The following is a 13134-nucleotide window of genomic DNA, read 5'->3' on the forward strand; positions in this document are numbered from 1 at the left end:
GTGCAGCCACTCCGGAAAACAGTGTGGGGGTCCTTAAAAAATTAAAAATAGATCTACCCTATGACCCAGCAATAGCACTGCTAAGAATTTACCCAAGGCATAGAGGAGTGCTGATTCATAGGGGCACATGTACCCCTATGTGTATAAAAATGCAATAATAGCTAAATTATGGAAAAAGCCTAAATGCCCATCAATCAATGAATGGATAAAGACGATGTGGTTTATATATACAATGGAATACTACTTGGCAATGAGAAAGAATAAAATCATGCCATTTGCAGCAACGTGGATGGAACTGGAGGGTATTATGCTGAGTGAAATAAGTCAGAGAAAGACAGATATCATATGCTTTCACTCATATGTGGATCTTGAGAAACTTAACAGAAGACCATGGGGGAAGGGAAGGGGGAAAAAATAGTTGCAAACAGAGAGGGAGGGAGGCAAACCATAAGAAATTCTTAAACACAGAGAACAAACTGAGGGTGGATGGGGGAGGGGTGGGGGAGGGGGCAAATGGGTGATGGGCATGGAGGAGGGCACTTGTTGGGATGAGCACTGGATGTTGTATGTGAGCCAATTTGACAATAAATTATATTAAAAGAAGATTTAAAAAAAGATGTGCATTTGGTTTTTATATTCTCTATTTACAATCTGATTTAAAATCTGATTGTTTTGCAGCATGATATATTTTGGGGGATTGTATTAAACACATAGGGACAAATTACTCTTTGTTTTATGTCTTCAGCTGCTGTGGACATTATAATAACATATTTGACTAAAGTGGGAAGCCCTCCAGAGGTTGAGCTTTGAGTAATTCTGTGTGATCTCCAAACAGGTAACTGATATCTGACAGAAAGATAGAAATATCTAAATTCAGGTGAAAGACAGTCTGTCATTTGTAGTTCCTGGATTTTTTCAAATTCTACTATCACCTAGAAATGATTACTTGAATATTTTGAAACATGTCTGATTAGAAAATGCCATAAAGAAACATGGAAACTTCACCATAACACATCTGCTCTCATTCCCCCCCTTTTATTCTAAATATTTGAGAGACAGACATTTGATTTCATTCTGTTACTGCTGAAATATAAGCATAAAAACAAAATAAAAACAAGCATTCTTGGAATAAGAGAGTCCATCACAATAATTCATTAGGCATTTTTTTCCTTTTTTTTTTTAAGTGCTCTTTGGAATATGTTCAACAATGATGCCTCCACTTTGCTTTTTCAGGATTACTTTGGCTATTCCGGGTCTTTTGTGATTCCATACAAATTTTAGGATTGTTTGTTCTACCTCTATGAAAGATGCTGGTGGTATTTTGATATGGATTGCTTAAATATGTAGATTGCTTTGGGTAGTTAAGACATTTTAACAATGTTGGTACTTCCAATCCATGAGCTGGGAATGTTTTCCCATTTCTTTGTGTCCTCTTCCATTTCCTTCATAAGTTTTCAGAGTACAGATCTTATACGTCTTTGGTTAGGTTGATTCCCAGGTATCTTATGAATTTGGGTGCAATTGTAATGGCATCAGTGCATTGATTTCTTTTTCTGGGGGGGTGGGGGATGGGCTAGATGGGTGATGGGTGTTGAGAAGGGAACTTGTTATGATGAGAACTGGGTGTTGTATGTAAGTGATGAATCACTGAATTCTAACCCTGAAACCAATATTGCACTGTATGTTAGCTAACAAGAACTTAAACAAAAATTTGGGGAAAAAATAGAAAAAAGTGAGCAGATTATTATTATTATTATTATTATTATTATTATTAATTTTTGCTATTTCTACACCTCCACTTTGACTCTGCTATCCTGACTCAGACATTTTATCTTGGAGAACTTCGATCACACACACACAAAACACATAGGGACACATTTATGCTTAAGAAACATTGGTTCTGTGCCTAAGAAACATTGAAATCAGAAATATATTAACATACAATTTTTGTGGATAAAGTGTTTTCCAGGGAAAAACAGTAAAACATTTTAATTACTTGATCAATAAAAAATATATAGCTCAACATACCAGTTCTAGTTTATCTGCATTTATTTTATAATTATTTTTTCAGGACAAATTCATTTTGATGTAAATGCCTGGATGTTTTATCCACACCATAATGCATTAAGTATAGATTCTGTTATTTTAAGTTTTAAAAAAGGAAATCCTATACTAAGATGTTAGAGCCAGGAGATCAATAATATGTGATCACATGGTGGACAATGTATAATCAGTGATAGACTAGCCATGTCCTGGTTTCATTTATATGAAAAAGAAACACATATGTATCTGTTTGTGCACTAGTATTTTGACATCTACTACAGGTGCCCAAATTTAACCCTAACCAAAGCAAGAACTTTACCATTAGAACACTGTGTGACTTTAGAAAGGATATATGTCCTTCTGAAGGACAGATCTCTGGATGCCTAGCAGCAGAGGCAGGTATAAAAGCATATTGTATGATTCTGAGACATAGGGTTTCTTCCTGGTTGATATCCATGCCGTCTCTCTACAGGGAACAGTGGGTGGTACTGTGGTGGGGTGGTGGCTTAAAACCTACTTTCAACACGTAAAGAGTCTTTGCTGCATTACTATGCCTCATAAGGCAGGGAGCACATTGGTGCACTGGAGTTAGTGATGTCCTGCCTACCTGGTGGTGGAGACAGACCTGATCCTTCTTCATTGGCTTCAAACATTTGCCTGTTTTATGCAGGTTTTGATGCCTGTATAAAGTAAACCAGTACACTTTATACCTATATACAGGTGTGGTTGAGCACTTCCCGCCTCTTCCAGTGATAATGGAGTCTGACATCACACCCTCTTGAGAACTGGCTTTTGTAGTTATGTATCCAATCTCTCATTGTACAATGGGATGACTGATCTTACCAAGAGAATAGGACTGGATCAGATCACAGGAAGTGGGAAGAGTCCAGAGGATAAGGCTGGGCTCTGCCATTTTAGGCCATGGATCAACCCCCTCCCATCATGTTTGCTTTAGAAATGAGAGACTCTAATATTCTGGGAGGAATCGTGCCTACTTGCTCTCCATTTGGGGTCATTTTACTGTCCAAATCCCTACATGTGCACTGGCACACACATACTGAAAGTGTGTTCAAGAAAGAGTGGGCACCGGGGAAATGACAAGAGAGAAATAGTAAAGAGGTTAGCGTGGACTCTGTCATGGGGCAGCAGCATCCATTTTCATAGCTGCATGCTCAAATGCCCAAAGATAGGCAAGGAATGCTTGAAGTTCATAGGTTTCTGCTGGATGCAGGACTATCCTTGGCCCAGCCTCCAGACGAAAGGACTAGAGTACTGCATTCAAACTCTGTGGGCACCTGGAATTATGATTAACTAACTCCCCTTAGTTTAGATAATAGCTACAGAAGAAAAGGCTTCCGTGTTCTCCTGTATAGTGTTGTGTTACCTGTGGTTTTCTTCAGAGTTCCATATAATCATAAAGTGTCAATTGGCCTTGGCTCTCCATCAGTGACTCACTGCGTTTATACTTTCTGGAAGCCTTTTAGAGCCTAGAGAGGCTTGGGGATTTAGGTTGGTGAAGACTTGGGATAGGGAAAGACACGTCAGAACACTATACACTGAGTATAGAGTCCACGTAAAAGAACAGTTCTTGCTAGACCCCCAGGGTCTTCATTGGGAAATGGGGGGGGGTGTGGTCATTGTCCTGGCTGACATGAGGATGCCTCATGAGTAAAAAGTATACACTGGGACTAGGACGAGAAAGGTAATGGCAGAATCCTGGGATCCCTTGCACAGCTCTGGAGGCTGTAGGTCCCGAGATTTACCCTGGGACCTTATAGGACCACTGCCTTCATGGCGGCCACATAAGGGTGATGATTTTGTTTGAATATCTTCATGCCTGTGGCTCCAGTGTTATTGCTGGACGCCAGGAAACAGGCAGCCTCCTGTGTCCGTGGTTCCCACTGAGTTTTGCTAGAGGAAGTGAACCAGGGAAAGTTCATGCAGAGATAATTCTGGATTTCTCCTGCCTCAGACGTAATTTGGATCTCCTATTACCAACAATTATCTCCATAGAATAAGCAGTTCAAAATCTAGATGGAGTGCTCCATGATCCTTCTGTTTATTCATTCAGTAACTGCTCCAAGCACTCACCTTGTGCTGGGGGATCTGGTGGGCCTAAGTGCAAGGCTTACAATAACAAAGGGGTCCCTGCCTGCCAGGTCTTCACAGTCTGGAGGGGAGATGAACAAAGGTATGAAAGACAAGACATGTGAAAAAAAGGGCAAGAACTGTAATAGTGAAAATAATGAGTCACTGGAGGGTATGAGACTGGGGAGTCACTGGAGGGTGTGAGAGGCCTCACTGAGGTGACATGTGCTGGGGCTAGAATGGCAAGAAGGAACCACCCTGCACATGTCTTCAGTGTTTCAGGGAGAAGATATGGCTGGTGCCGATAATAGGAGACAGAATTGAGTTTGTCCAGAAAACGTAAGAAAGGTGGAAAGTGTGGCTGTGGGATTGTGGGAGGGGAGAAGCAGGGGGGAAGCAGAGGATAGGCCAGATGCTGGGACCTGGTAGACCATGAGTTATTCATTCCTATCTAATAGCATTATGCCAATACCTTAAATATTAAAACTACAAATATTTAATAACTCGCAATTTTTGTGGGAGAGGAATCCAGGCACAGCCTAGCTGCATGACACTGCCTCAAAGTCTCTATGAAGCCAGGGCTCTGGTCTCATCTGAGACTCAACAGGGTGATACTTTACTCCAAGGTCACCCACACAGGCAATGTCAGAATTCAATTTGAACTGAGAGCCTATTTCAATCTTTTGACCTGGGAACTTGTTTCTCTCCTATATAGGTTTCTCACAGGGTAGTACTTAACTTAAGTGCTTGTTTCCCCATTTCCAGGGGTAGAGGAAAGACAGAGGGAAGAAATGAGGATGGAGAGTGGAGGGAGAGAGAGAGAGGTAGAGAGACATAGAAAGAGGTGGAACACAAGACAAAGCAAGTAAGAAGGAACGACAGAATTTGTGTCATGAAATCTTGAAACTGACCTCCTATCACTCTGTGTTCCGTTGGTTAGAAGGCAGTCACTAACAGCTTAGTGGTTTCACAAGGAGGGAAGTTTCCTGGCTGGACGTGGGTCACAGTCTGTGTCCTCTGGGGATGTCAGGAGAGTGTGTTCAGCAGGTTCACCCCAAAACTGAGAACAGTGACTAGATTCAAGAAATGGCTGTAAGTGATGAACATCTAGCCTCACTCATCATTAGAAAAATGAAAATAGGACAATGGATTTGGTGTAATTTCCCATCCACCAAACCAGCAAAATATATTTCACCAAATTCATGAAACTAGAGCCCTTGTTGAGCATTAGAGATAAGGGCACTCCTTTTTCAGTAGTGAGAGGGGCCTCAACTCTTTCACTGGAAGGTGATTGTTGCCATTGTTAGTGTCAGGCGTTGTGCGGCATAAAGATAGGAGTTAGAGTCAAAAAGAATTTTTGCAGTTTAAGGCTTTATTGGGAACTAAGGTTCCGGGCGAGGTTCCGTCACTCAAGGAGGGAGTCAGGGAAGTTGCGCCCGGGTATGGTGGGGTAGGGATTTTAAGCTGTAGCAGTTATGGGTTTAGGCTCGGGTGGGTCTTTCTCTCGTGCCATGTCGTGCTGTTGCTCGGTAATTGGTTGACCTTCAGTTCGTTCTGGAGAGCCGCTCGGGGCTCTCCGTTGGGTTGTGCTGGCGTTCGGTGATTGGTTGCCCTTCAGTTTCTTCTGGCGCCCTGGCGATGTTTCTTCCGGCGCGCTGGCCAGAGGGCTGTCCCCTTCCAGGGACATCCTAACATTCTAACCTCTTATTGGTGATAATGGGCGACGGATCTGATCTGGCTGCTTCCCGTGGGTGTAAGGGTGACGCCATAGTATGTGGGGTCTGAGGTGGAATGAGGGAATAGGACCGGACCACCATCTGATGAAATGCAACCTGGGAAACTTCATGCATTCATTTTTGTACGAAATGGAGAAAACAAGGTAAGAGCGTAAGTATTATACAGAGAGCAACTAGTGGGGTGACTATGGGGAGGAGCCAAGTTAAGAGGGGTGATTGCCACCAGGAGATTAGGGGGTCTGAGGATCCTGGGTGGGCGGATAGAATTTTTTGGATTTCCTTTAGGTGTTTTATATTGGTTTCAACTAAGCCTGATTCATTGAGGTAGTAGCTGTTATGCCCAGAATTCGTGATCCCCAAAGACCACCACGGAGCCGAGTCCGATGCAAAAGCAAAAGAGCCGTTATTCGAGCTAGCTCGAGCTCAATCCCCTACCTGTACAGACACAGCGGTGAGATACCGGAGAGAGAGAGCGAGTTTCAAAAGCACAAAGGTTTTATAGGGGTCTAGGGGCAGTTGGTGAGGTAATGGCTGTGGCCTCAGCTGATTGGCTGGGGAAGGGTTGGAGTCCTGTTACGCAGGTTGCTGGGCGTGTTTTGATCGGGAAGTTACTCAAGGGGAGGAGGTGCGGTCTGAGGTTTCTGCGATTTTCCCGGAAAGGGGGCATGTTGGGGACATAGTCACTCAAGGTGGAGGACACAGAACAAGATGGAGTCGGCCGGCGTAGGTCCGCCCTTTCATTCCCTCCTTGTCATCTAGCTTGCGGACCCAATCATGGGACTGGCTGCATTTAATCCGGGGGCATATGGTGATAAGGGAAACAGAGTTTGGAAGTCTACGCAAAGTTCTGGGAACCAAGTGTCCCTGGGGTGGCTCTGGGAGGTCTGATTAAGTATTGTCCCCGAGCTGGTATCTATGATCTGCCAGGTGATGTTTTGGGGGGCGTGGGGACTCCCGGCAGCATGTCTGATGACAAGCAGAGTTAACAGAGTTACTAATATTAGGTGGGTCGAATGCACTGGAGCTTGAGCGGGTTGTGTTGGTCCCAATTGACAGCCCATCGCGTGACGAAGTCCTTCCGGATCGAGGAGGGGTCCGCTGGCCGAACGTGGGTGTGATGGGCCAGGTCACGATGTTGTCTACTTTGAGAGTGGTGGGGGTTGTCAGCACCACGATGTAGGGTCCCTTCCAACGCGGCTCGAGGGTCTCTCACTGGTGCCTCTTGACGTAGACCCAGTCTCCCAGCCTGTACTGATGAGGCGTCGGGGTCGGGCCAGCCTCGTAGTTGGCACAGAGGTGTGGCCAAATGTCCTCGTGCGCCCTCTGGAGCCCTCTCAAGGAAAGAAAAAGTTCTTGATCTTTAAACTTAGCAAGAAGGTTGGGAATAATAGGGAGTGGCCTACCAAACATGATCTCGTAGGGAGTAAAACCCAGAGTGTAAGGAGTGTTTCTAACCCGGTAAAGGGCGTACGGTAGGAGAGTCACCCAGTCCCCGCCAGTCTCCATAGTTAATTTGGTAAGGGTCTCTTTTAGGGTTCTATTCATTCTTTCTACCTGTCCTGAGCTCTGGGGCCTATAAGCACAATGTAATTTCCAGTTTGCCCCCACCGCCTTGGCTACTGCCTGTGTTACCCGCGAGATAAAAGCTGGTCCATTGTCTGATCCTACCATGGCAGGAAAACCATACCTGGGTAAGATGTCTTCTAGTAGCTTCTTAGCCACCGTCTGAGCCGTTTCATGCTTGGTTGGGTATGCCTCCACCCAGCCAGAGAAGGTGTCTGTAAATACTAAAAGATATTTATAACCATACTTTCCTGGTTTGACTTCAGTGAAGTCGACTTCCCATTGGGCTCCCGGTCTGGTGCCTCTGAGCCTGGTTCCTTTTTTTTATTTGATGTGGCTCTCACGTTGGTGAGTCGGCAGGTCTTGCAGGCAGATACAACTTGCTCTATTTTGGTGTCCTGTTGGCGAATCTTGATTCTGGCATGTCGGATTAAGTCTTTTAATTTTTGGGCCCCCATGTGAGTAGACTGATGCATGTGCTCTAATATTGAGACTCCGAGCCGGTCTGGCAGCACGAGCTCCTTGTTAGGTGTATACCACCATCCCTTTATCTCCTGGGCCATGGGGAGTTTCTTGATCCGCTGTAACTCCTCCTGGGAGTATTTGGGCTGGGCTGGTAAAACCGGGTCTCCCGGGTCCGGTAGTTGTACGGTCATGATGGGGACTGAAGTAAGGGCTACTGCCTTGGCTGCCTGATCAGCCTTTTGATTACCTCTAGCTACTGGGTTATCAGCTTTCTGGTGCCCTTGGCAGTGGATAATGGCTAGCTTGGCAGGAAGCCATAAAGCCGTAAGCAGGTTAAGTATCTCCTGCTTATTTTTTATAGTCCGTCCTTCTGCCATTAGTAACCCCCTCTCCTGATAAATTGCCCCATGGATATGAGCTGTGGCAAACGCATAACGGCTGTCTGTGTAGATGTTAGGCCGTTTTCCAGCTCCCAGCATCAGTGCCTTGGTGAGGGCTATGAGCTCTGCTCGCTGGGCTGACGTTCTGGAGGGTAGAGCCTCCGCCCATACGGTGTCCGTTTCGGTGACCACCGCTGCACCCGCATACCTGTGTCCGTCTCGCACAAAGCTGCTGCCATCAGTGAACCAAGTAGCCTCGGCATCGGGAGGGGCCGGTCGGTCAGGTCCGTCCGGAATCCATGTACTTGTTCCAGGATTCCCGCACAGTCATGCAGTGGAGCACCTAGGTCAGGGTCGGGCAGCAGGGTTGCAGGATTGAGGCTGCACTGGGGTGGAACCGCACCCGTGGAGGGTTGAGTAGGAGGCTCTGGTAATGAGTCACACGTGTATTGCTCATCCATCTATCCGGAGGCTGTTTCAGGACCCCTTCAATGGCGTGTGGGGTCACGATCCAGATCTCCTGTCCTAGGGTCAGTTTGTCTGCGTCCTTGACTAGGAGTGCTGTCGCCGCAATAATTCTTAGGCATGGCGGCCAGCCGGCAGCCACTGGGTCTAGTTTCTTAGGTAACCCACTGGGCGGTTCCAGGGGCCTAAGGCTTGAGTTAGAACCCCTTTTGCTATTCCCTTATGTTCGTCCACAAAGAGGGGGAAGGGCTTCGTAATGTCTGGTAGGCCCAGGGCTGGGGCACTTAGGAGGGCCTTTTTTAGCTGATTAAAGGCAGTTTTTTCTTTTTCAGCCCATTTAAATGTTTTCCCCTCTTTGGTGGCTTCATATAGGGGCCTGGCGATCTCAGCAAAACCTGGAACCCAGAGGCGGCAGTAGCCGGCCGAGCCTAGGAATTCCCTTACTTCTCTTCGGGAGGTGGAGTAGGGATCTTTAGGACAGTTTCTTTTCTGGCATCTGATTACCGCCGCTGTCCGCCCTCCAGGATATATCCCAGGTAACTTACCCTCTCCCTGCATATCTGAGTCTTCTTCGTAGATGCCCGGTACCCTAAGGCCCCCAGGGTAGCCAGCAGGTCCTGGGTCTCTCGCTCACAGTCTTTGGCTGTGTCGGCAGCAATCAGGATGTCATCTACGTACTGTAGGAGGGTGAGGCCAGGGTGCTCCCTTCTGTACTCACCCAGGTCCTCGTGTAGTGCCTCGTTGAAGATGGTGGGCGAATTTTTGAATTCCTGAGGTAGCCATGTCCAGGTGAGTTGCCCACTGTAGCCCTCCTTTGGATCATGCTACTTGAAGGAGAACAAGCATTGGCTTTGGGGTGCCAGAGGCAGACTGAAGAAGGCGTCCTTTATTTATTTATTTATTTATTTATTTTTTTAATTTTTTATTTTATTTATTTATTTATTTTTTTTCGTCCTTTAAATCTAGTACAGTATACCAGACCCTGGAGGGCGTCAAGGAGCTCAAGAGAGTATATGGGTTGGGAACAGTTGGGTGTATGTCCGTGACCCTCTTATTTACTTCCCGGAGGTCTTGTACCGGTCGGTAGTCATTTGTGTGAGGCTTTTTGACCGGCAGTAGGGGGGTGTTCTAGGGAGACTGGCAAGGAACTAGTACCTCTAAGCTTTGTAGTCTCCGGATGTGTGGCTGGATCCCCTTCCGGGCCTCCTGAGACATGGGGTATTGTTTGATCCTTACTGGACTTTCTCCTGGCTTGAGCTCTACCAGGACCGGGGTCCTGTGAGTGGCTAGTCCTATCCACCCCCCCCCCCCCCCCGTCTCTGCCCAAACCGAAAGGAATTCTTGTAGCCATCTGTCTGTCTATATTATCCTCTCTTGGGAGCGCCTCCTGGTGGAGGCAGTATTCATCCTCCAGTTTCATGGTCAGGACCTGGATGGGGTGGCCCTTGCCATCGGTGACCTGAGGCCCCCCTTGTCTGAAAGTTATCTGAGCTCCAATCTTGGTCAGTAAGTCCCGTCCTAACAGCGGGTAGGGGCATTCTGGTATTACCATAAAGGAGTGGGATACCCATCCCGTCCCCACATCTACCAGTCTTTGGGTAGTCCATGAATACTGGCTCATACCAGTTGCCCCTTGTACCCAGGACTTCTTGCTGGCTAGTTTTCCTTGTGGGGTGCGGAGGACCGAATGTTGCTCTCTGGTGTCGACGAGTAAGTCAACAGGGGTCCCCTCCACTTTAAGAGTTACCCTGGGTTTGGGGAGAGGGTCCGAACCCCGACTCCCCTAATCACTCAGTTCATCAACTCTAGGACTTTTAGTCGATCAGTCTTGCTTCCCTTCCCGCCGGCCCTTTTCGGAAAATCTCGGTCCCAATGCCCTATCTCCTTGCAGTATGTGCACTGATCTTTCTTCAGCCTCTGCTTCCCCCCCTTGGTGGTTCCTTTACCTTTTCTTGTGTTGTCTGCCAGCTGCCGGAGACGGCGGTCTCGTTCTTCGGGGGAGTCAACAGTGGTAGCTAGTAGTATTCTGGCCAGGTCTCGAGTCTGCTTACTGCTGGCAGCCACCATGGCGCGAGCCTGCTTGTCCTCAGGAGACTCCCAGTTATTATATACCTTTTCGGCTACCACCAGTAAGTCCTGCAGACTTTTTTCTCCTAGTCTATCTATTTTCTGTAATTACCTCCTAAGGTCAATGGCCGATTGGTTTACAAAGGCCGTGATAACAGCTGCCTTGCTTTCCAGAGCCTCTGGATCCATGGGGGTATAGGTACGGAATGCCTCCATGATCCATTCTAAAAAGGCAGCCAGAGATTCATCTTTTCCCTGTTGTACATTTCCTACCTTGGCCAAATTGGTTGGCTTTCTAGCAGCCATTCGGAGACCCCCCATTAGAGTCTGGTGGTAGACCCGGAGCTCTCCTTACCTTCTGCCGTGTTGAAATCCCATTGGGGCCGAGTTAAGGGGAAGGAGGCATCTATCTGAGCCTGGTTGGTGGTGGGATTCCCATCTGCGCCCGGAACTAGTTTTCGGGCCTCATTGAGAATCCTTTCTCTTTCTTCAGTCATGAACAGGACCTGCAAAAGCTGCTGGCAATCGTCCCACGTGAGCTGATGAGTAAAAAGAACAGAGTCTAATAAATCAATAAGCCCAGCCGGTTTCTCGGAAAACTTAGGATTCTGAGCTTTCCAATTGTAGAGGTCACTAGTGGCGAAAGGCCAATAGTGATGGGGCTGATTCCCCTCCGCGTCTGGGGGTCCGGTGTCTTGCAGGGGTGGAATAGTGGAGTTGGCGGCAGAGGCGGATTGCTCCCTCTGAGCCCTTTGTCTGGTAAAGGGCAGGCTTCCCACTGGAGCATTTCCACCTCGCGTTCTCTGAACAGCGTCTGCCTCCCCCGGAGGGGGAGGATGGTGTTCTTCCGGCATCCTAGGGGGGTTATACGGGGGAGGAACAATTAATTCTTCTTCAGTTTCCCCCTGTAGGACAGGGTAGAGGGGTGTTGAAGACTGGGTAAGACTTGTTTTCCTTCTTCTCTGTCCCCTGCAAGGCAAGAATGGGCTTTGGCTCTGGAGGGAGTGGGGCTAGGAAGGGCTTAAGCCAAGAGGGTGGGTAGAGGGGTAGTCTGAGTCTGTCCCATAACATCCGTCCAGTAAGTCCACAGAACAAAACAGAGAAACACAGAAACAGACAAACAGAGGGCCCTTAGAAACAGTCTTCCAACTCCGTGGAAGCAAAACTGAAAGCTAGCTCAGACCTTTGAGGGGATTCCACGTCCCTCCAAAACTGATGAGGGGATTCCACGTCCCTCCAGAAGGGAGGATCGGAACATCTTCCAAAACTCCTGGCCCGTGGTCCTCCAGTGCGTCCACTTAGACTGTGCCAGGCACTACCAGATGAGGGGATTCCACGTCCCTCCAAAACCGATTTCAGAAATGAGCTCACACAGAAAAGATGGAACAAACAGACACTAACCGTGGCCAGTCAGGCTCTCCGGGTCGGGGGTCCCTTGGGGGTCTTGGGGATCCCGGATGAGCCCCCAAATGTTATGCCCAGAATTCGTGATCCCCAAAGACCACCAGGGAGCTGAGTCTGATGCAAAAGCAAAAGAGTTTTCACTCGAGCTAGCTTGAGCTCAATCCCCTACCTGCACTGATGCAGCGGTGAGATGCCGGAGAGAGAGAGCGAGTTTCAAAAGCACAAAGGTTTTATAGGGGTCTAGGGGCAGTTGGTGAGGTAATGGCTGTGGCCTCAGCCGATTGGCTGGGGAAGGGTCAGAGTCCTGTTACGCAGGTCGCTGGGCGTGTTTTGATCAGGAAGTTACTCAAGGGGAGGAGGCGTGGTCTGAGGTTTCTGCGATTTTCCCAGAAAGGGGGCATGTTGGGGACATAGTCACTCAAGGTGGAGGACGCAGAACAAGATGGAGTCAGCTGGCGTAGATCCACCCTTTCAGTAGCAACATTCTTCCCTCAGGAACAGGCATGTTCCCCCTTTTTCTGCTATTAGGAGATCTAGGGCTTGTCGGTTTTATAGAGTGACCTGTGCTATGGAGTTGATCTGCCTTTGTAAGGTGGATAGGGAGGTTGCTGAGGCTTCTATTGTGATTTGGAGCCTGTTTGACAGGTCCCTGGAGGAGGTAATGGAGTGTGCGAGGGAGCCGGTCCCAACCCCGGCGGCCAATAGGGACATGGCTAGGGATAGTCCGACCATTAGTGGGAGGAAAACGGCTCATTTTTGGAGATGGAATTCAAGGAGTTGATGGAGTTCTTCCTGTCCGTGTAGGGTGAATTGGGGGATAATGGTGACTGGGAGACAGATAAAAGCATTTTTGGGCATTTGTTTATAAGCTGTGCCATTACACCAATAGAATCCCCCTGGGGGAGGGTTGTGGCTAGGCATAG

Source organism: Acinonyx jubatus, chromosome E4 (genome assembly GCF_027475565.1).
Source record: "Acinonyx jubatus isolate Ajub_Pintada_27869175 chromosome E4, VMU_Ajub_asm_v1.0, whole genome shotgun sequence".
Taxonomy (NCBI): domain Eukaryota; kingdom Metazoa; phylum Chordata; class Mammalia; order Carnivora; family Felidae; genus Acinonyx; species Acinonyx jubatus.